At 34.3% G+C, this 23,580-nt stretch overlaps 1 long non-coding RNA gene across 1 annotated transcript in view; it reads right to left on the reverse strand.

Annotated features, from left to right (window-relative positions):
* The window catches only part of LOC115305685, a 31,623-nt gene extending 9,103 nt beyond the window's left edge, over positions 1-22,520 (reverse strand). Inside the window, exons 1-2 of the long non-coding RNA XR_003914939.1 lie at positions 22,393-22,520; positions 22,193-22,304 (exon numbers count right to left, since the gene is read on the reverse strand). This is a non-coding gene — a long non-coding RNA (uncharacterized LOC115305685). The remainder of the gene's footprint in view (positions 1-22,192; positions 22,305-22,392) is intronic.
* Between the last annotated feature and the right edge of the window lie 1,060 nt (positions 22,521-23,580).

The raw sequence follows: 23,580 nt of genomic DNA on the forward strand, positions 1-23,580 counted from the left end.
GTGGTATATAGATGGGTTGTGGTTTTTAATCCATTCAGCCACTCTGTTTTTTGATTGGAGAATTAACACATTTAAAGTCATTATTGGTAGGCAGGGACTTAACTTCCTTTTGTTAATTGTTTTCTGGTCTTTGAGTAGCTCCTCTGTTCCTTTCTGCTGCTGCTGTTCTATTCCTTTGTGGTGAGGATATTCTGTAGAATATCTGTATGCTTAGATTCCTCTATCTTTTGTGTATCTAGTATAAGTTTTTGCTTTCTGCTCACCATGAGGTTTACATAAAACAATTTAATACAGTCTATGTTTTGTTTCTAACAACTTAAGATTGATTTTATGCTAAAGCTCTACATTTTTATTCCTACTTCATGTTTAAGTTTTTAATGTCACAATTTAATTATCTTCACTTTTTTTATTCTTCATACTAGCTTTATAAGTGATTAATGTACCATGTTTACAATATTAGATTATTCTGAATTTTACTCTATTTTCCTTTACCAGTGAGACTTATACTTTTATATGTTTTCTTGTTACTGTTTTCCCTGCATTTCAGCTCAGAGAAGTACCTTTAACATTTATGGCAAAACCAGTTTAGTGGTAATGAACAATTAGAGCTTTTGCTTTCTAGACAACTATTTAGTTCTTAAATTCTGATGAATAATTTTGGAGGCTAGGATATTTTGTTTGGCAGACATTTTTGTTTTTCTCGCAGCATTCCACTACATTATATCACTCCCTTCTGGTCTGCACAGTTTCTGCAGGACAATCTGATAATCATATGGGGGTTCCTTTGTTTATAAAAGTAACAAGTGAGAAAACTTATTAAGCATCTCTCCTTGTTTTTAAGTATAATGTGTCTCTTTGGGCTCATCTCATTAGATACTATCTGGGCTTCCTGGATCTGCATTTCTATTTCCTTCCCTAAGTTCGAGAAGTTTTCAGCCATTATTTCTTCAAGTAAATTTTCTGCCCAATTTCTCTCTTTTCTCCATCTTGGGCTACTATAATGTAAATAGGTATTAGCATAAGGGACTTACAAGACAACATCAAGCTATCTTCACTTCTTCATTCCTTTTTCTCTTTGCTGCTCTTACTGGGTAGTTCCACTGTCTTGTGTTTGAGTTTATTGACTTTTTTTTCTGCTTGCTTCAATCTGTTGAACTCCTCTACTGTATTTTTCAGTTCAGTAATCTTTATCTCTTGCGGATATTTTTTTAATATTTGTTTTTGAGAGAGAGGAGACATAGAATCCAGAGCAGATTCTGTGCTGTCAGTGCAAAGCCCTATATGGGGCTTGAACTCATGAACTATGAGATCATGAACTGACCTGATCTCAGTCACTTATCCAGGATACCCAGGCACCCCAAACTCTTGTGACATCTGTTTCATACTTTGTTGACATCTAATTTATTTTTCCATTATTTTCCCAAGCTCAGTGATCACCTGTATGACCATTGTTTTAAACACCTTTATTTCATTAAGTTACTTTTTATGAGGTTTTAATTCCTCTATTCCTTCACTTTTCTTGACTATGCTAATTTCTACACATTAGAAAAAAACAGTCACATCTCTCAGTCTTCAAAGAGTAGGAGATGAACCTTATAGCTCTTGGTTGTCTCTTAAACCTTTGTGACTATCAGGCAACTTACTGTATTTTTATTGCCTTTCTGTAGTTGGAAGTGTGCCAAAAGGGAGGATCTCAGTACCTAGATTATCTTTTTATACTTTCAAACTACTATAAACAAATGTTTTTTCAAAAGTATTCATTCTTCTAAAAATATTCTTCTAATACACTATATAAACAATCATTATCTTTTGCTATAATTGTAAAAATGTTCACACGCATTCTCTACCAACTTAATCTCAGAATGCAAATATTTATGTAGGATTGATATATTGACCAAAATGCAGGTTTCTTATTAATGACTACATAGCACCTAACTTGATAATTTTGTCTATGGCACAAAATTCGGAAAAAAAAAATATTAATCAGGCCATACTAGAAGGCAGTCAACAGATCTAATGTTGTAGAATAAGAATGCAAACACCAACATTAACATCATGAAACAGCAAGCTTTTTAACCATATTTTGTATTATTTTGTATTTTAATTCCAGTACATTTAACATAGTGTTATATTAGTTTCAGGTGTACAGATAATGATTCAACAATTCCATACATCACCCAGTGCTCCTCATAGCAAGTGCACTCCTTAATCTTCATCATCTATTTCACTCTTCCCCATCTACTTCTCCTCTGGTAAATATCACTTTGTTCTCAGTAGTTAAGAGTTGAAACAGCAAGCTTTTTTTTTTTTTTAACTTAAAATGAGACTGTCGCTGTATTTTTATTGCCTTTCTATAGTTGAAAGTGTGCCAAGAGGGAAGATCTCAGTCAGCACGTAGATCCTTGTACGTAATTTATAAAAGATATCATTGCCCAGTTAGCAGTCTGCTCTACTCAAGACATATCAGTTATCTTCAACAGATTATTCTTTAGATAGTCTGATAATAAAAATCCTTATGTATTTATTGGTTTACTTACTATACTTACTTGAGGAATTGCTCATACAATATATTTTAGTTTTTTAGCTATTAATTAGAAAATTAGTGTGAGCTACTGAATTTCATTTCTGATGTAAAATTGTCAAGTCAAGAGGAGTAAATTTATATTACCTAGGATGGGCCTTTATGCTTCCTTAGACAACAGGAATAAAGACCTCAGGAGTTACCATTCATATCTCTTCTTATATCTTAACTAGCTATTAGAATGGAATACCCTCTGACACACTGACTAGTTGCTTAGATTAAACAGAACTGATATCTTTAGCTGCTCAAAAACTAAATGAATTAGTCATGTCCTTCTCTTGTTCCAAATCCCTCACAGTAAAAGTTATGATATCAATAATAATTTAGTTAAATAAATTGTAAAATAGTCAAAGGAATTTTATAGTTTCTGTACTTCAAGAAATATTACTTTTTTTAATGTTTATTATTTTTGAGAGAGAGAGAGCACAAGAAGAGGAGGGGCAGAGAGGGAAAGAGGGGGAAATCTGAAGCAGGGGCCAGGCTCTGAGCTATCAGCACAGATCCCCATGCAGGGCTCGAACCGATGGACTGTGAAATCATGATCTGTGCCAAAGTCAGACTCTTAACCCACTGAGCCACCCAGGCACCCCAACTAATTATACTTCTTTGGAGTGGATCAGACCTACTAGTCAAAGTAACAATATTAATAATACATAATATCTGAAAATACCTATTTAATATTTACAATTTAAAAACAATGAAGGAAAGAAGAATCAAGGCACAAGGAAATCTTAGAACTTGCTCAAGTTCTCGGAGATTCAAATCTGGCAGATTTGCTTCAGGTCTAGGACTAAAAATGGGATTCCTATTAGCAAAGATATGAAGATAAAAATTGGAAGTTGGGTGTAGAATACAATATGTTGATCCTTTCTTAAAATTAGTTTTATCAATTTTGTAAAAGGGAGTAGAACTAATATGGATAAAAATCCACTTGGGCTCACATTTTGATGAATGAATCATGGGTTTTGGAAGATAATGGGGACCTTGGATGGCTTTCTAGCAGAGGAGTAGCAAAATCAAAGTGGTGCCTTAAGCAGAGTGAAGATTAATGGTTCATGTTAATTTTAAACTGCTGTTAAACTATAATCTTGGCACCACTGACAGGTGGGAGCACTGGGTTTGCCTTTGAGAAATGACATTATTCCATGATTCCACTCACAAATTTATAGTGAGTAAATGGATCACTTACTGGCATCTGTTAGGTGTTTAATGGGTAATCTGGGACTGTATATTACTTGGATGGACTTTTTTGGTAACAAAGACAGAATGTAAATCTAAACTAAAATTAATACACCTTCAATATTTTTAATTAAAAAATATCCTAAAGCTCTCATCATTTTCCATTTCTAATGTCCTCAATCTAATTCAGGCTTCTATAATATCATGCAATAGAACAGTATGTATCAGCCTTCCAATGGTCTCTAAACTTCAGTTTACCACCTTCTAACTTACATAATCATGTGATTCATCTCAAAATGTTTCTAATGAGTAATCAACATCACTTAAGACTTCTTAATCTTGTGGTAAGGCTTTCCAAAATATACACCTGAAACTAATACTATATGTTAACTAAATGGAATTAAAATGAAAACTTAACAAAACAAAAAAGACTTTCCAAAATGTTTCTTAACCTGTTTGTTTAGTTTATTTCTAATTACAGTGTAATTGCTGGGTTATTTAGCAAGATGATGATCTTGCTTCCTTCTTTGTGGAGACAAAGCCTTGGCATAGGGAAGAGGGATAAAAATTGGGGAACAGAGATGGATTTAATCATTTAACCTTTGAAATTACAGGTTTCCATTTTGTTAAAACAGGGTTTTAATACCCCATCTAGAAAGCTATTGTAAGGATTAAAATCGTTTAAATGTACTAAAATAAATGCATCATTCCAATAAACATTACTGTATTGCATGTCCTATGGTAAGCACTGTGACTGCAATGACAAATACTCTGGAGACCAGGATTTAAAAATATTTGGGCTGATATTGTATTTGAGAGGATGTAAAAAGTATGCCAATTTCCCCATCCTAAAGTGAAATCTAAGTCAGATAAAGATGCATAAAGAGACTAGAATATAAATTTTGTTGATAATAAAACTGAGAGAAGATAGCTTAGTCTTTAAGTCCTGTCTAAAGGCCTGTTCTGTAACATCCTCTGCATCTAAAGAAATAAATATTGGAGGGTCCCTCTCAATTGAGTGATATTTTGGTTCTGAAAAGCATATACACTTGCCCAAGAAAGTTGCCTTCTATTATTCCTCAGTGGACTGTCCAATATTAGAATCATATATAACCTGGGTCTTTAGGAAGAGTTATTTCATTATGTTGTGTTTAAGGCCCTGGCTGAATCTAGTGAAAACAGAAATAGAAGTAGATATTTCACTGCTGATCCATCCGGACAGCTGTGAGCCCCGTGCCAGCTTGAACTCAAGATCTGAGAAATCAGAACCTGAGCAGAAGTCAAGGCTTCCCTGACTGAGCCACCCAGGCATCCCTTTCCTCTGGTATAGTTAGTTCTCAGCTAGTACTTGCCTCTTTCCCATTTACTTACTCTATTATATCCTTAATATAGTTATTTTTATTATTATCCTTTGATATGGACATTAATAATTTTATATGTGATGGTCTTCTGATAACTCTGTTGAAATTTCCTGACATACGTAAGAAAATTTGAAGAATATCCATTGTATAACTTGCCCCCAAATGCAATTTTGATCTAAATACTTTTTCCATTTAAAAAATTTATCATTTCAATGAACTTTATAAAAATTCTCTGGCTACCATGGGATCAATTGAGTTTGATATTTGCTTTATGTCCTGTATACTTGTGTGATAACTGTATGATCCATTTTCCAAAGGGACCCTTCTAAAAGTAAAACATGACTAGATTTATGGTTATACAGAAATAATATGAATTATCCACAATAGGGATATAGAACTGCCTAAGATATTCATCTGAAATCTCTCCTACCTTTTCAGAGATTTAATAATTGTGAAAGTACAAGAAACAGGTAGGACATGATTCAACTTCTGTCAATTTGTCTATTACTCAAATCTTTGATAATTCTTAATTCAGATTCCTGGCATTTTATTAGGCTAAGGGGATCTCACAAACCTACTTACTCCATATTTAGATTTAAATTGACTTCTTTGAACTGGTAACCCCAGAATTCACAATTTCTCAAATTTTTCACTTTTGGAAAGGAAGGACACCTTTAACCATAGAGAACAAAATCCCAGTATCCAGAATGAAGTCTCATGGACCCTTCTTGTTCCCCTGCAAATGAGGTACTCTTGTACTTAGCAAGGTACCAAAACCATAGAACTAGTCTGCTCTCTCTTGAATCAGTTTTATCTGTTATACAATTGGAGTCTTAACCAATTCTAAAACCTCTGACTTCTCCTGAGAGTAATTTACATTAATTGCCAGGAGATAATTCTACTGGCAATGTGCACAGCTTTGTAATGTGAATAACCCTAGTCATTTACTCCCTCTCAACAGTGTTCTGACCCATCCAGTCATTCATGACTATCTTCAGTTTCCCAAGGCCCTTGAATTGATTCAGATTTATTCTACCTATTCCTCCTCCTTGTAAAGAGTGTTTACGTTTTTGGTTACATTTATTTCTATTTCTGCTTTCTATTTAGAAACTTAAACATGTTAATACTCTTAGCATTCCTGTATATGTCACCAAATTCAACTACATAGAATTGGCAAAAGGATTTAAAATGTATAACTTGTATGTTAGCTGAGAGCATTCATTATGAGCAAAGTTAGAAGATTGACTACTCAGATTTGGTTTAAGTTATCTTTACTTTGATTAACTACTAAAGTATTAACAAGCAATGCACATCATATATAAAATGTGAACACAGCTCCCTAGTGTTTTTCCCTAGTCCTCATAGATGTGTACTGAAAGTTCCATGATAAATGTCATCTACTCTGCGTAAACAGATCAGAAATACAAAGAACAACAAAGGTCATTTACCTTTCATACCAATAGACTGGATGATAGGCCATTTCAGTAATTAAGGGTTCTTTTTTTGTCTCAGTTACAGCTTTTTTTTTTAATATGCATTTGTCATATTTACAGCTGGCCTGGCCATGAACTACCACTTATCATTCAAAAGATCTTCCCTCTCCTGGGTAGAGTTATTCCATCTAGAGGAAATTCCCTCATTCTAATTTGGGATCTGTTTCTACTAATTGTGGTCTTGCCTGTTTCCCTTTAGCTTTACGTCATATTCCTTTAGCTTCTCTTAGATTCATAATCCATAAACTTCTTAAGAACTTTCTCCATGGTGCAAGCAACATCTGCATTTTAATAACTGACTCACCTTGAAATTTACTCAATAATTATTTCAGTATTTAAGCTGTCCCAATTGTACGTAACCTTATTCTGTAGTTGTCCCGATCTTTAAACGGTGGTTTCCCAATTGCCTTTCTTGTTAATCTTCTATGTGCAACTTGACAGAATAAATGGCACTCTTCTTCTTTTTTTAAAATCTTAGTTCTCTGGTTTATTTATTCCAGGCTTCCCATGAGATCTCTCCTTTTCCCGATTCTGTTGGATCTTTTTGAGTTACCATGGACTTGTCTAGCCCAGCAATCATTAAAACCTAGGTCTTTTCAGCATTCTTTTTTTTTTTAATAAATTACATCTAAGTATATACGTGTGTTTGTGTGTGTGAGTGTGTGCGCGTGCGTGCGCGCGCTTAATGTTTTATTTATGAGCGAGAGAGCATGAGTGGAGGAGAAGCAGAGAGGACAGAGGATCCAAACCGGGCTCAAACTCATGAACTGTAAGATATGACCTAAGCTGAAGTCAGAACTGCCCCAAAGTGTCTATTTTTAAAGCATGTACCTTTTGTTATTTCTTTTAATATAGGCTTTATTGGCTGTAAAATATGTGGTTTCCTATGAAGTTCATTTATTTTTTTCTATATTCCTTAATTCTTCCAAAATGTATTCTTTACTCTTTTCAGAACAAAAGTTTTTTGTTGTTTATTATCCTTATAATTCTTCTTTCATTAACAGAAGTAGTCCCAAAACGAGGGAGGTGACTGAAAATGTAGGAGGGTTTTTTTTAAATTGTCACAATGATTGAAAAATATTAGGGGTTTTGTTGTAGAATGTTAAATATTGCCATAAATAGAATTATCCCCTACCTTGAAACAGTGTCCTGGCTAAAAGTACCAATACCAAGAACCCATCCATGGAAAAGCACTAATTTAAAGATAATTAGTTTTATATCTTTTTTAATTGAGAAATAATGTACATAATGCATGTTAATTTTAGCTATACAACAAATGATTTGATATTTGCATATATTGCAAATGATTACACTAAGTCCAGTTAACATCCATCCATAGTTTTTCCTTGTGATGAGAACGTTTAGGATACGTTTTTGTAGGAACTTTCAAGTATGCAAAGTTAATATTAACTACACAGCATGTCACGACATTTGTTTATAACTGCAAGTTTATACTCTTTGACTTCTATATCCTCCAATCCCACAATTCCATTTTCCGTATCTACGAGCTTTTGTTTCTGCTGTAAAGACTCCACATATGAGTGGATGTCTTTCTTGGTCTGAATTCTTTCACTTAGTCTAGTGCCCTCGAGGTCTATCCTTGTCACAGATGGCAAGATTTGGGTAAATAGAGTCCATTTTGTGTATGTATGTGCCTGTGTGTGTATACATATGTATATAACACGTTTTCTTTAGCCATTCATCCACCAGTGGATATTTAGATTTCTTCCATATTTTGGCCGTTGTAAAGAATACTACAATGAACAGGAATGTGCATAGATCTTTTTGAGTTAGTATGTATCTGAAGAAAATGAAAATGAAGTAGACTTGCTGGATCATAAGGTAGTTCTATTTTTTAAATTTTTTGTGGAACCTCATACTGTTTCCATGTGGCTGTAACAATTTACATTCCTACTGCAGTATAGAAGTGTTTCTTTTTCTCTTCATTCTTGCCAACACTTGTTATTTCTTACCTTTTGATACTAGCCATTCAGACTGGTGATATCTCCTTGTAGTTTTGATTTGCATTTCCCTAATGATTGGTGATATTTAACCTATTTTCATGTACTTGTTAGACATCTGCATGTCTTCTTTGGAAAAAATGTCTATTGAGATCCTTTACCCATTTTTAAAAAAACCAGATTGTTAGATTTTTGCTATTGAATTGTATGAGTTCTTTGTTTTCTCTTCCTTAGTTCATATTAAAGTCTTTTATATATGATTTGCAAACATTTTCTCCTATTTTATAGGTTGCATTTTCACTTTATAGATGTTTTCATTTGCTGTGCAGAAGCTTTTTAAACTGATGTGATCCCATTTGTTTATTTTCACATTTACTGCCTTAGCTTTTAAGGTGTCAAATCCAAAAATTCATCACTAAGACCCATCTAAGAAATTTTACTGCCTATGTTTTCTTTTAGAAGCTTTGGGGTTTCAGCTACTACATTCAAGACTTTATCTGAATTAGTTTCTCTGTAAGATAATAGATCATAGTTCAGTTTCATTCTTTTGCATATGACTATTAAGTTTCCCAACACTATTTATTGAATAAACTATCCTTTTCCATTATATATTCTTTGACTTTGTCATAAAATAACTGACTATGTAAATATTGGCTTATTTCTAGTCTTTCTAGTCTGTTTAAATATCTATGTGTCGGGTTTTGTGCTAATACCATACTGTTTCAACAGCTATAGCTTTGGAATATAGTATGAAATCTGAAAGCATGATTCTTCCAGTTGTGTTCTTCTTTCTAAAGATTGTTTTGGCTATTCGTTGTTTTTGTAGTTCTAAACACATTTTAGGATTGTTCGATTTATGTGAAAAATGCCACTTTGTAATTTTGACAGAATATGTGAACTCTTTAGATTGTTTTAAATAGTAGGAAACTTTAACAATATTAATTCCTCCAATCCAGGAACATCAGGTATCTTTCCGTTTGTGTCTTCTTCAATTTTTTTCCTCAATGTCTTATAGTTTTCAGTGTACAGACCTTCCATGACTTTGTCAAATTTATTCCTAGGTGTTCTTTTTAATGCAGTTGCAGATGGGAATTTTTTGATAGTTATTAGTGAATAGAAATGCAACAAATTTTTATACTGATTTTGTATCCTGCCACTTTAATGAATTCTTTTAGTTCCAGCAGATATTTTCATGAAGTTGTTAGGATTTTCATATATAATATCAGGTCATTTGCAAATAGTGACAATTCTTTATGATTTGGATGTTTTTCTTTCTTTTACTTGCTTGTGTTAAATAAAAGAATCAAGAGTGGGCATTTTTGTTCTTTTGTTCTTTTTTTTTTTTCTTTTATGGTTTATTGTCAAGTTGGTTTCCATGTAATATCAAGTGCTCATCCCAACAAGTGCCCTCCTCCATGCCCATTACCCCCCTTCCCCTCTACCCCTTGCCCATCAACACTTAGGTTGTTCTAGTATTAAAGTATCTCTCATGGTTTACCTCCCTCCCTCTCCCCAACTATTTTCCCCCTTCCCATCCCTCATAGTCCTCTGCTAAGTTTCTCCTGCTACACTTATGAATGAATACATATAATATCTGTCCTTCTCTGCTTGACTTATTTCACTTAGAATGACACCATTGAGTTCCATGCACATTGTCATGAATGGCCAGATTTCATTCTTCCTTATTGCCATGTAGTATTACATTGTATATATAAACCACATCTTCCTGATCCATTCATCAGTTGATGGACATTTGGGCTCTTTCCATGATTTGGCTATTGTTGACAGTGCTGCTATGAACATTGGGGTACATGTGCCCCTGTGCATCAGCACTTCTGTATCCCTTGGGTAAAATCCTAGCAGTGTAACTGCAGGGTCATAGGGGAGTTCTGTTGTTAATTTTTTGAGGAATTTTCACACTGTTTCCCAGAGTGGCTGCACCAGTTTACATTCCCCCCCAACAGTGTAGGAAGGTGCCCAATCCTTGCCAGCATCTATAGTTTTTTGATTTGTTCATTTTAGCCACTCTGACTGGCGTGAGGTGGTATCTCAGTGTGGTTTTGATTTGTGTTTCCCTGATGATGAGTGACGCTGAGCATCATTACATGTTTCTGTTGACCATCTGGATGTCCTCTTGGAGAAGTGTCTATTTATGTCTTCTGCTTATTTCTATATTACTCACTATATTATTCGTTTTTCAGGTGTGGAGTTTGGTGAGTTCCTTGTAGATTTTGGAATCTAGCCCTTTATCCGGTATGTCATTTACAACTATATTTTCTAATTCCATTGGTTGACTATTAATTTCATTGATCCCTTTACAGTGCAGAAGCTTTTTATCTTGATGAGGTCCCAATGGTTCATTTTTGTTCTTGATTCCCTTACTTTTGGAGATGTGTCAAGTAAGAAATTGCTGTGGATGAGGTCAAAGAGGTTGTTTCCTGCTTTCGATGGTTTCCTATCTCACACTGAAATCTTTCATTCATTTTGAGTTTATTTTTGTGTATGATGTAAGAAAGTGGTCTAGTTTAATCTTTCTGGATATTATTGTCCAGTTCTCCCAGTACCATCTGTTAAAGAGGTTGTCTGTTTTCCATTGGAAACTCTTTACTGCTTTGTCAAAGTTTAATTGGCATACATTTATGGGTCCAATTCTGGGTTCTCTATTCTAGTCCATTGGTCTATGTGTCTGTTTTTGTACCAATACCATACTGTCTTGATGATTTCAACTTTGTAGTAGAGACTAAAGTCTGGATTGTGATGCTTCTCGTTTTGGTTTTCTTCTTCAATATTACTTTGGCTTTTGGCTTTTTTTTTGTGGTTCCATGCAAATTTTAGGATAGTTTGTTCTAGCTTTGAGAAGAATGCTGATGCAATTTTGATTGGGATCATGATTTGATTTGATTTAATTTGAATGTGTAGATTGCTTTGGGTAATGTGACATTATAACAATATTCTTCTAATCCATGAGCATGAAATGTTTTTCCATTTCTTTGTGTCTTCTTCAATTTCCTTCATAGTTTTCTATAGTTTTCAGCATACATATCTTTTACATCTTTGGTTAGGTTTATTCCTAGGTATTTTATGGGTTTGGTACAATTGTGAAGAGGATCAATTTCTTGGTTTCTCTTTCTGCTGATTCATTATTGGTGTATAAAAATGCAATTGATTTCTGTACATTGATTTTATACCCTGCGACTTTGGTGAATTCATGGACCAGTTCTAGTAGACTTCTGGTGGCGTCTGTCAGTTTTCCATGTAGAGTATCATGTCATCTGTGAAAAGTGAAAGTTTAACTTCATCTCTGACAATTCTGATGCCTTTTATTTCCTTTTGTTGTCTGATTGCTGATGCTAGGACTTCCAGGATTATGTTAAACAACAGTGGTGAGAATGGACATCTCTGTTGTGTTCCTGATCTCAGGGGAAACCTCTCAGTTTTTCCCCATTGAGGATGATATGACCTGTCGGCTTCTCATTAATGGCTTTTATGATGTTTAAATAAGTTCCTTCTACCCCAACATTATTGAGGGTTTTTGTTAAGAAAGGATGCTGATTGTGTCAAATGCATTTTCTGCATCTTTTGACAGGATCATATGGTTTATATCATTTCTTTTGTTAATGTAATATATCACATTGATGGATTTTTGAATATTGAGCCAGCCCTGTAACCCAGGAATGAATCCCAATTGATCATGGTGGATAATTCTTTTTATATGCTGTTGAAATTGATCTGATAGTATCTTGTTGAGTATTTTTGCATCTGTATTCATCAAGGATATTGGCCTATAGTTCTCTTTTTTTGTTGGGTCTCTGGTTAGGGAATCGAAGTGATGTTGGCTTCATAGAATAAGTCTGTAAGTTTTCCTTCTATTTCTATTTTTTGGGAATAGCTTGAGAAGAATGCATATTAACTCTGCTTTAAATGTCTCGTAGAATTCCCTAGGGAAGCCATCTGGCCCCAGGTTCTCCTTCGTTGGGAGATTTTTGATAACTGATTCAATTTCTTCACTGGTTATGTGTCTGTTCAGATTTTCTATCTCTTCCTGTTTGAATTTTGGTAGTGCATGTGTGTTTAGGAATTTGTTCATTTCTTCTAGGTTGTCCAATTTGTTGGCATATAATTTTTCATAGTAATCTCTGATGATTGCTTGTATTTCTGAGGGATCAGTTGTAACAGATCCATTTTCATCCATGATTTTGTCTATTTGGGTTGTCTTTTCTTTTTGAGAAGCCTGGCTAGAGGTTTATCAAATTTTTTTTTTTTTTCAAAAAACCAACTCTTGGGTTTCATTGACCTGCAACTGTTTTTTTTTTTTTTTTAATTCTACGCTGTTTATTTGTGCCTTGATCTTTATTCTCTTTTTCTGCTGGGATTGGGGTACTCTTGCTGCTCTCCTTCTAGTTTGTTTAGATGCACTGTTAGGTTTTGTATTTGCGTTTTTTCTAGTTTGTTGAAATAGGCCTGGATTGCAATATACTTTCCTTTTAGGACTGCCTTTGCTGCATCCCAGAGTTTGGATTATTGTATTTTTGTTTTCATTTGTTTCCATATATTTTTTAATTTCTTCCCTAATGCCTGATTGGCCCAATCATTTGTTAGTGGGGTGGTTTTAACCTTCATGTTTTTGGAAGTTTTATGGACTTTTTCCTGTGATTGATTTCAAGTTTCATAGTATTTTGATTTGAAAATGTACATGGCATGATCTCAATTATTTTATATTTATTGAGGGCTGCTTTATAACCCAGTATGTGATCTATCTTGGAGGATCTACCATCTGTACTTGAAGAGAGTGAATTCCCTAGTGTCAGGATGTAGAGTTCTAAATATATCTGTCAAATCCATCTGTTCCAATGTGTCGTTCAGGTCCATTGTTTTAGTGATTTTCTATTTGATCTATCCATTGCTGTAAGTGGAGTATTAAAATCCCCTGCAATTAGCACATTGTTATCAATAAGATGGTTTCTGTTTGTGGTTAACTGTTTTATATATTTTGGTGCTCCCCAATTTGGCATGTAGATGTTTATTATTGTTAGATCTTCCTAATGGATAGACCCAGTAATTATTATATAGTGCCCTTCTTCATCTCTTGTTACTGCCTTTACTTTAAAGTGCAGTTTGTCCGATATAAGTATGGCTACTCCAGCTTTCTTTTGACTTCCAGTTGCAGGATAGATATTTCTCCATCCCCTTACTTTCAATCTGAAGGTCTCTTCATGTCTAAAATGAATCTCTTGTAGACAGCAAATAGATGGGTTTGGTTTTCTTAACCATTCTCCTACCCTATGCCTTTGATTGGACCATTTAGTCCATTTACCTTCACTATTATTATTGAAAAATATGGGTTTAGATTCATTGTGTTCTCTGTAGTGTTCATGCTTGTAGTGGTGTCTCTAGTAGCTTGCATTCCTTGTAACATTTCTCTCATAAAGTCCCTTTGAGTATTTCTTATAGGGCTCATTTGGTGGTGATTAAGTCTCTCAATTTTTGTTTATTTGGGAAAGGCTTTATCCTACCTTCTATTCTGAATGACAGGCTTGCTGGATAAAGGATTCTTGGCTGCATATTTTTTTTGTTCATCACATTGAAGATTTCCTGCCATTCCTTTAAGGCCCTATGGTTTCAGTAGATAGGTCTGTCACCACTCTGATAGATTTTCCTTTGTATATTAGGGTGCTTTTATCCCTAGCTGCTTTCAGAATTCTCTCCTTATATTTTGCCAGTTTCACTATGATATGTCATGCTGAAAGTTGATTCAAGTTACATCTGAGGGGAGTCCTCTGTGCCTCTTAGATTTTAATGTATATTTCATTTTCCAGATTGGGGAAGTTCTCAATTATAATTTGTTCAAGTACCCCTTCAGTGCCTTTCACTCTTTCTTCTTCCTCAGGAATTCCTCTGCTAGGGATATTGTTCCATTTGATTGTATCACTCAGTTCTCAAATTCTCTTTTTGTACTCTTGGATAGGTGCTCTCTTTTTCTAGGCTTCCTCTTTCTCTATAATTGTGTCTTCTAATTCACCTATTCTCACCTCTGTCTCTTCAATCCATGCATTTTATTATGCATCTCATTTATCGCATTTTTTAATTCATCACAACTATTTTTAAGGTCCATAGTCTTTGTAGCAGGATATCTCCCCTGCCTTTTTCAAGCCCAATGATTAATTTTAAGACAACTGCTCTAAATTCTTGCTCAGTTATGTTGCTTTTATCTGTTTTGAGCAATTCTGTAGCTGTGACTACTCCTTCCTAGAATCTCTTTAAAGAAGAGTTTTTCCATTTCATTATTTTGGCTAGCTTTCTGTCTCTTGTCCGTTTTAAAAGCTTGTTATGCACTCTTCACCTGTGAGTATTGCTTTATTAAAGATGGCTTATAGACTGTCCAGGACCTGTCCATTCAGGAAGTGTTCATTTAATGGTGTCCCTTGGTTTCTCTTGTGCCATTGGTTGTTTTATTTCTCTACTCATATTGAAATTTGGGACTCTCCATCATGTGCACTTTGGCTTATTTCTTGAGGTAGCCCTGAAAAGAAAAACAAACACAAAGGGAACAAAAGCATGCAAACTCACAAACAAGTCAAACAAGCAAGCAAATCAGAAGGGAAAAGAAAAACAGAAGGGGGGGCACAAAAACAACAGAGGACAACCAAATTCCAGCTACAAATAAAGAGCAGGGTGGAGGCAGTGCTGATGGAAGATCATATACAAAGAGAGAAGTGACAGGGGTGGGGAGGAAGCAAAATTGAACATTGAACAGAGAGACTAAAAGGCTTAATTCAGAGAGAAAGAAGAGAATATGTTAGGAGGTGAGGAGGAAAAAAAAACGAAGATAATGTTACCCAAAGAAAGTATATAATCTGATTATTTCAGAAAGAGAAAGGAAGGTAGTGACGGAGGTGTGGAATGTACATCAAGAGAATTGCTTAAACAGTGACATTTAATCCAATCAATGACCAGAGTGCCCAGTCCAGCAGAGGGGAGATGGAAAATATATCTGAATAGCAAGAATTGACACAGAGTTAATCATGGCAATGCATCAACGTTGGTCTTGCCTGGGCTCCAGAAAATAAAAAGGCAGCTCTCCAGCATGGATGGGCATGGTTTGGTGTAGGTGAGTCTCGCCTCTGGGTCACTCCCTGAGGCCCTGTCTTGGTGATTGTGGGGAGAAAAATGGCAGCACCCCAGTCCCTTCTCCAGCCAAGTGTCATTGTAACTTACTGTTTTGGGTCCGATCTCCTTGTGCCACAGGCACAGCCCAGGTAGGCTCAGTTGTATTTCCCAAGCCCCACCTTGTTTCCAGATCTTACTTTACTGATACCACCCAAAATGTACCCCAGCAGGCCACGCGGCTTCCTAGCCAGGGATCCAGTAGGGGGCTTAGGGGAGGAGTTTCTCCTGGTGCTACCTGGGATCGGGGCACCTAGCCCCTAGAAAGCTCCACAGCTAGAGAAAAAAATCTCTCTCTGAATGCCCTGCAGTTACAGATGGGATGTTAGGGTTCCTCTCCATCCTGGGTTGAGGTTTTTCCTCTTCTCTGGAGACAGCTTTTTAGCAGTTTCAGCCACTCTTTCTCTTCCCCTCTTCTCTCCACAACTCTCCATGGAGGGGGCTCCCTCCCCTCTGTGACTCCAGGTCTTGGCCTGTTTTTATCTTCCCTAGTTCACAACCACGCACCTATGAGGCTGTCTTCTTAGTGGACTCTGTCTCTTTTCCTCCCAGACCCTTGTGGTTCAGTGTCCAATGGCCTCAGTCCTTCTTGGTTTTAGAAATGTAGGCTGGTGAAAAAGTATGGAGCTCTCTACTTCTCAGCCATCTTGCTGCTGAATCCCACTTTTGTTTTGTTCTTAATCTTAAATGAAATATTTCCGGCTTTTCACCACTGAGTAAGATGCTGTGGGCTTGTCACATATGGCATTTATTATGTTGAGGTTTGCTCCTCTTTACAAGTTTTTATCATAAATGGATGGTAAATGGTTTCAAGTGCTCTTTTGTACCTATTTAGATCGTATATTTTCTTATTCTATACTTTGTTAATATGGTCTATCATTGATTTGTAGATGTTGAATCATCCTTTCATTTCTGGAATAAATCATGTTACATTCTTGATTTTAATTTGCATCTGTGTTCATCAGGGATATTGGCTTGTAATTCTCTTTTCTTGTGGCAAAATTGGTTGCTTGGTATCAGGATGTGCTGCTTGAAGGTCTGACTTCCAATCAGCCTGAATGTTGGTCCGAATGAAAATCCTCCCATTAAGCACACTGGCAGGCCATAGCATAACCTCATCTACAAGATGCCAATAAAAATAGTCTCCTTAAAGTTTTGAGAGACATCTTAGTAGTAGGGAAGAGAAAAGAGATAAACATACCACATATACATGATGAGAGTTCCAAAAGGAGAAGAGAGACAAAGGGACAGAGAGAACACTTGAAGAAACAATAACTAGAAACTCCCCAAATGTGATTAAAGACATGAATATAATCATCCAAGAAGCTCAAAGAACTTCCATAAGATGAACTCAAGGAGACCCTTACTGAGACACATTATAATAAAAAATTCAAAGACAAAGAGTATTTTGAAATTAGCAAAGTATCACATATAATAAGATAAAAAGATTTCTCATCAGAAACCATAGAAACCAGAAGACAATGGGTCAACATATTCAAAGTGCTTTTAAAAAGTATCAACTGAGAATTTTATATCCAGCAAAACTGTCTAGTATGAAGGAGAGCAGTATGAAGACATTCCCGGATAAGCAAGAGCAGGACAGTTCTGTGAGTACTAGACCTTCCCTTCCAGATATATGCAAATGACTCCTAAAAAGTAAAATAGTAGTCAGTAACTTTATGTTGTATGAGAAATATAAATTCTAATATTATAACAATGCTTTGTAACCACTTTTTGTTTTCTACATGATTTGAGATTGATACATTTAAAGAAAAAATTATTAATGTTAAAGCTAGTAACTCTTAATGTTTATATAATTTAAGAGACTAATGCATTAAAAATATTAGTTTGTGTTTGGAAACATAATATATAAATATGTAATTTTGTAACATTAACAATTAGTAGTGAAAATAAAGCTCTAAAAGAACAGTTTTTATATGTTTTATATGTTATAGATGTAAGCTAATATAAATTCAAAATAGAATGTTATAACTTTAGGATATTAAATGTAATCTCCAAGGTAACCACAAAGGAAAATAGATATAAAAAATACACATAGTGAAATGAGAAGGGAATTAAAACACTTTTACTACAAAACAACCAAATATAACAAAAGACAGTAATGCAGGACATTAGAGACAGAAATGCAGTAAAATGTATAGAGACTAAATTGCACAATGACAGATGTAGTCCTTTTTTTTTTTAAATCAGTAATTACTTTCAATGAATGAAACTCTCCAATCAAAAGACAGAGACTAGCAGGATGGATTACAAAAAAACATGATCTAACAATATGCTATCTGCTTGAAATCTAAAGACACAAATAGGTTAAAAGTGAAAGGATGAAAAAAGTCCATAAAGTAATTAAAAAGAAATAAATGGAGTAGGGGGGTGATTATGCTAACATCAGACAAAATAAATTTATAAAAAAGTTTATTTTGAGAGCACAAGCAGGGGAGAAAGAATCCCAACCAGGATCCATGTTGTCAGCACAGCGATTCACAAACTGTAAGATCAAGAGTCTGACTCAATAGACTGAGTCACCAGAAAAAATAGACCTTTTATTCCTTTGTAAAACATTTATTTATTTGTGAGAGAAGGTAAGAGAGACAGGGAGACACAGAATCTGGAGCAGGCTCTGAGCCTGGTTCAAGGCTTGAACCCATGAGTCATAAGATCATGACTTGAGCCGAAGTCAGATGCTTAACCAGCTGAGCCATCCATACAACCCCAAAATAAACTTTAAGTCACACAAAATCTCTTTTACAAGAGATAAAGAAGGACATTATATATTAAAGTTCTACTGCAACAAGAAGACATAACAGTTATATTTATACACCTAATAGCAGATCATTAAAGTGTATTTAAAAAAGTGACAGATTGAAGGGAGAAAAAGACAGTTCTCAATACTACTCAGAAACTTTTAATGAATAGGACAACCAGACAGAAGAGAAATATGGCAAGAGAGGACCTAAAAAATACAATAAAATCAAATAGATGTAACATATATAGAGAACAATCCAACAGAATACATATGTTCCAAGATAGACCTTACATTAGGCCACAGATTGTCATGGTAGATTTTAAAAGATATATATGTCATACAAAGTGTCTTTTCTGACCACAAAGGGATAAAGGTAGAAATAAACAAAAGGAAACTAGAAAATTAACAAAATGGTGAAGACGAAAAATAATACATTAAAAATAATCAATGGATCAATGAAGTTATTACAGAGGAAATTAGAAAATACTTACAAAAACATAACATAGTAACACAGCAAAAGAAGTGTTAAGGGAGAAATTTAAATTTATAGCTATAAATAATGATACTTAAAAGAAGATCTAAAATCAACAATGTAACTTTAAAGACTAGATAAAGAACAACATAAGCCAAAAAGTAGAGCAGAAATAATGATATGTAGAGTAGAAAAATGGAGAAAAATCAGTGAAATCAAAAGTGTTTTCTTTGATACATCTAGCTAAAGGTTGTCAATTTTGTTGATCTTTTCAAAGACTAAAACTATCAAACCATAATGAAGAAATAAAAGGGATTATTGAGTATTATGAATATTCTATCAACAAAACACAAATCTTTCCAAGATATCGTTAAAAAATAGAATATCTGAATAGATGTAAAACTAGTAAAGAAAGTGAATCAGTAATAAAAAATCCAACAAAGTGGGGCTCCTGGGTGGCTCAGTCAGTTAAGCATCCGACTTCGGCTCAGGTCACGATCTGATGTTCATGGGTTCGAGCCCCGCCTCTGGCTCTGTGCTGACAGCTCAGAACGTGGAGCCTGCTTCAGATTGTGTGGCTGCTTCTTTCTTTGCCCCTCCCTCTGCCATGCTCTGTCTCAAAAATAAATTTTAAAACATTACAATTTTTTTTTTAATCTAACAAAGAAAACTCCTGGACCGGATGGCTTCACTTGTGAATTCTACCAAACATTTAAAGATGAACTAATACCAATCCTTCTAAAAGAGAATACATTCTATAAGATCAAAATTATCCTGAAGGAAAAGCCAAAGATACAAGAAAAAAACACAACAGACACATATCCTTTATAAACATTGATACAAAAGTACTTAACAAAAATACTACTAAGCAGAATTCTACAGCACATTAAAAGGATTAAACACCATGATTAAATGAGATTTATTCCTGGAATATAAGTATATTTCAACATCTGAAAACTGACCAATGCCATATCAACAGAATAAAGGAAAAATAATCACATTAAATGCTGCATAAAAAGTGACAAACGAATACCTTTCATGACAAAACACCCAATAAACTAGGAATAGAAGGAAACCACCTCAATATAATAAATATCATATGTAAAACTTACAGTGAACACCATACTAAGAGGAAACACTTTCCTTTCACTATTAAGTTGGGGAACAAAGTTAGATGCCTACTTTCACCACTTCTAGTTAACATAGTACTGGTAATTCTAGCCTGAGCAATTAGGGAAGAAAAAAAAGAGGCATTTAAATTGGAAAGGAGTAAATTTATCTCTACAAGTAAAATGATCTTATATGCAGAAAACCCCAAGGTTAAAAAAAAACTGTTAGAATAAATGAATTTAGAAAATTAGCAGGATGCAAAAATCAATTACACCTCTAGACATAAACAATGAACAGCCTGAAAAGGAAACAATGTCATCAAGAATAAAATATTTAGGAATAAATTTAATGGAGGATGTGAAAGAGAGTGATAATTAAAAAGCATTGAAGGAAGTTAAAGAAATAAATAAATGAAAACACTGCCCATGTTATTAGATTAGAAGACAATATTTTTTATCAAAATCCCAATGACATTTTTTTGCAGATGCAGATAAACCCATCTTAAAATTCATAAGAAATCATAAGGGATCTCAAATTGCCAAAATAGTCTTGATAACAAAACCAGAAGTCTCACAGTTCCTGACTTCAACCTACTACAATGTATGATAATCAAAACAGTTTGGTATTGGCATAAAGACAAGTATATAGAGCATTGGAATAGAAGGGAGGCTAGAAATTAACTTTCATGTATATGGTCAAATGAGTTTTTACAAGTGTACCCGAATAATTCAGTGGGAAGAAGACTGTCTTTTCAACAAATGGCACTGAGAAAAATTGGATATTGGGGCCGAAGAATAATGTTGAACTCTTATCTAATACCATATAGAAAAATTAACTCAAAATGGATCAAGGACATGAATTTAAGACCAAAAACTTTGAGAAAAAAACTTGGAAAAAATTTTACAATATTGGATTTGACAATGGTTTCTTGAATATAATATAGACAAATTGGACTTCATGGGGAAAAAAAAGTTTAAATGTGCATAAAAAAACATGCAAAGAGGAAAAAGGTAACCACAGAATAAGAGGAAATATTTGCAACTTCTATATTTGATAATTGATTAATATGTAGATAATATATAATAGATCTCCTAAAACCTAGAAACCAAATCACTTCAAAAATAGGCAAGGAACTTGAACAGATCTACCTCTAAAGATGATATACAAATTTCCAATAAGCCTATGAAAGATGCTCAGCATCCCTAATCATTAGGGAAATGAAAATCTAAACTACATTAAAAAAAATCTGTATCTACATGAGACGATAGATGTTGACTAAATAAATTGTGGTAATTGTTTCACAACATGTAAACCAAATCATTATGCTGTATGCCTTCAACTTACATAATGGATATAAATTAGTTCTCAATAAAACCATAAAAGCATTTAAAAACAAAGTACAATGAGTTACAACCTCACACCTATTAGGATAACTGCGATCAAAAACATAAGCAAGTGTTGAAGAGGTGGGAGAATTGAAACCCTGGTGCACTGCTGATGGAAATGAAAAATAGTCACTGTGGAAAACAATATGGTAGTTACTTAAAAAAATAGAATTATATAATCTATCGATTCCACTTCTGTGTCTATTCCCAAAAGAATTGAAAGTGGGATCTCAGACATTGTACAGCCATGTTCACAGCAGTATTCTTTATAATTGCTAAAACATGGAAGCAATCCAAGTTTCCAATTCACAGATGAATGGATAAGCAAAATGTGGTATATACTTACAATAGAATATTATTCAGCCTTAAAAGGAATTTTTTGCAATATGTTACAACATGGATTAACCTTGAGAACACTATGCTAAGTGAAATAAGTCATTCACAAAAAGACAAATACTCTATGATCCCACTTATATGAGGTACTTAGAGTTGTCAAAATTATAAAGGCAAAGCACAGTGGTAGCACAGGGTCTAGAGAAGAGGAAAGATAATGGAAAGTTATTGCTTAAGGAGGAAAGTGTTTCAGTTTTACAAGATGAATGCTGGTAATGGTTACACAATGAAAATGTATCCAACACACTGAACCATGTACTTTAAAGATGGTTAAATGGTGAATCTTAAGTGTATTTTACCACAAATCAAAACAAAATAGTGTCACGTACCAGGAGGGTGACATCTCCAAATTCTTCAGGGATAAAAGCTCTTGTGCTTATGGTCCAGGCTTCATCCTATGTATTTCCTTATCTGGCTTTTCATTTATCCTTTTAAAAAGTCCTTTTATAACAAACTCTCAATTAGTAAATAGAAAAGAAGAATAAACACAAAATAATATATCCAAATATACTCATTCTGACAAATTTACCTTCTGTAGTTCTAAACAAAGCATTTATGTCTAGGTGTTATTTGGTTTCCAAATTTTATTTCTTCTCTTTCCCAACTGTTACAGTAAATGCACCAAATGTTGGAGATAACAAATATCCCTTTTCCGAACCAACTGAAAGAGAGCAATATGATAAAAGTCAACATATTTCTTCTTAGTACAAATTTGTTGAAGAACACAAATAACATGTGTCTTCTATGGGTTAACTGGCTCTTTATGAAACCCTGATCAATCTTAAAATAGCCCCACGAAATTTTGGCTCTGAAGAGTAGACACATACCCAGAGAGACCCAGGGCTGATGAGTAAAATAGAGAACTGAGAGAAAACCTTGCTCCAGAAGGCAGCTAAAGATTGATATGTGAGTAAAATGCTAAGGAGTGTAATGGGAAAAGGGTAAGGAGGTAAAATAAATAAAAAATAATTATAAAAGTATTATTCTTTGGCAGTAAGCAACTGGAGGAAGGGGAGAACAAATAGAAAGGATGGGAGAAGAAAATTATAGTAAGAATTGGGATTTGATTTTGAATAAGAATGAAGAATAAGTTTTGCCTTAGTTTTTTATTATAATTATTATAACTATTAATTTATTTTAATTATATTAATCAGTTGTATTGATATTTCCTATATTGTCCTGACCACTAGTATACTGTTTTGGACATCCTGAATTATGCAATGAATATTTGTTGACTCTCTCTTCAAACAGCTCCACCTTTAGTTTTCCCGTTTGGGTTAATGATTTACTTGTTATAAAACCCTTTTCTTTTCATGAAGATCATGTTAAATCAATGGTATATATTTATCCTTCAAAAAAAAGTCTTCAAGGTGGGGTAAAACAAATGGTATACCTAGAAACTAACTCAAAGACTGTGCTGAACACAATTTAAATATTTTAAATATTTCGTATCTTAAAGATACCTATATGAATAAGGTACAGTCAATTATTATCAATTTCAATTCAGTCAGTAAAGGGAGAACAGATGTTTAGGGTGATGCCTACCCCATGTGTAGCAACAGCCATTTCCTTTACAAGATTCTGTCTGTTATAAAATATAAAAAATAGTATTTCCATCCCCCTTCAGTGGACCAAGAAAGAGACCTAAAAGTTAAATAAATACCCTAGATGGTAAGTAATGGAATGAAGATTTGGAGCCAGATCTCTCTGCTCTCAA

The sequence above is a fragment of the Suricata suricatta genome, chromosome 10, assembly GCF_006229205.1.
Source record: "Suricata suricatta isolate VVHF042 chromosome 10, meerkat_22Aug2017_6uvM2_HiC, whole genome shotgun sequence".
In the NCBI taxonomy this organism is placed as follows: domain Eukaryota; kingdom Metazoa; phylum Chordata; class Mammalia; order Carnivora; family Herpestidae; genus Suricata; species Suricata suricatta.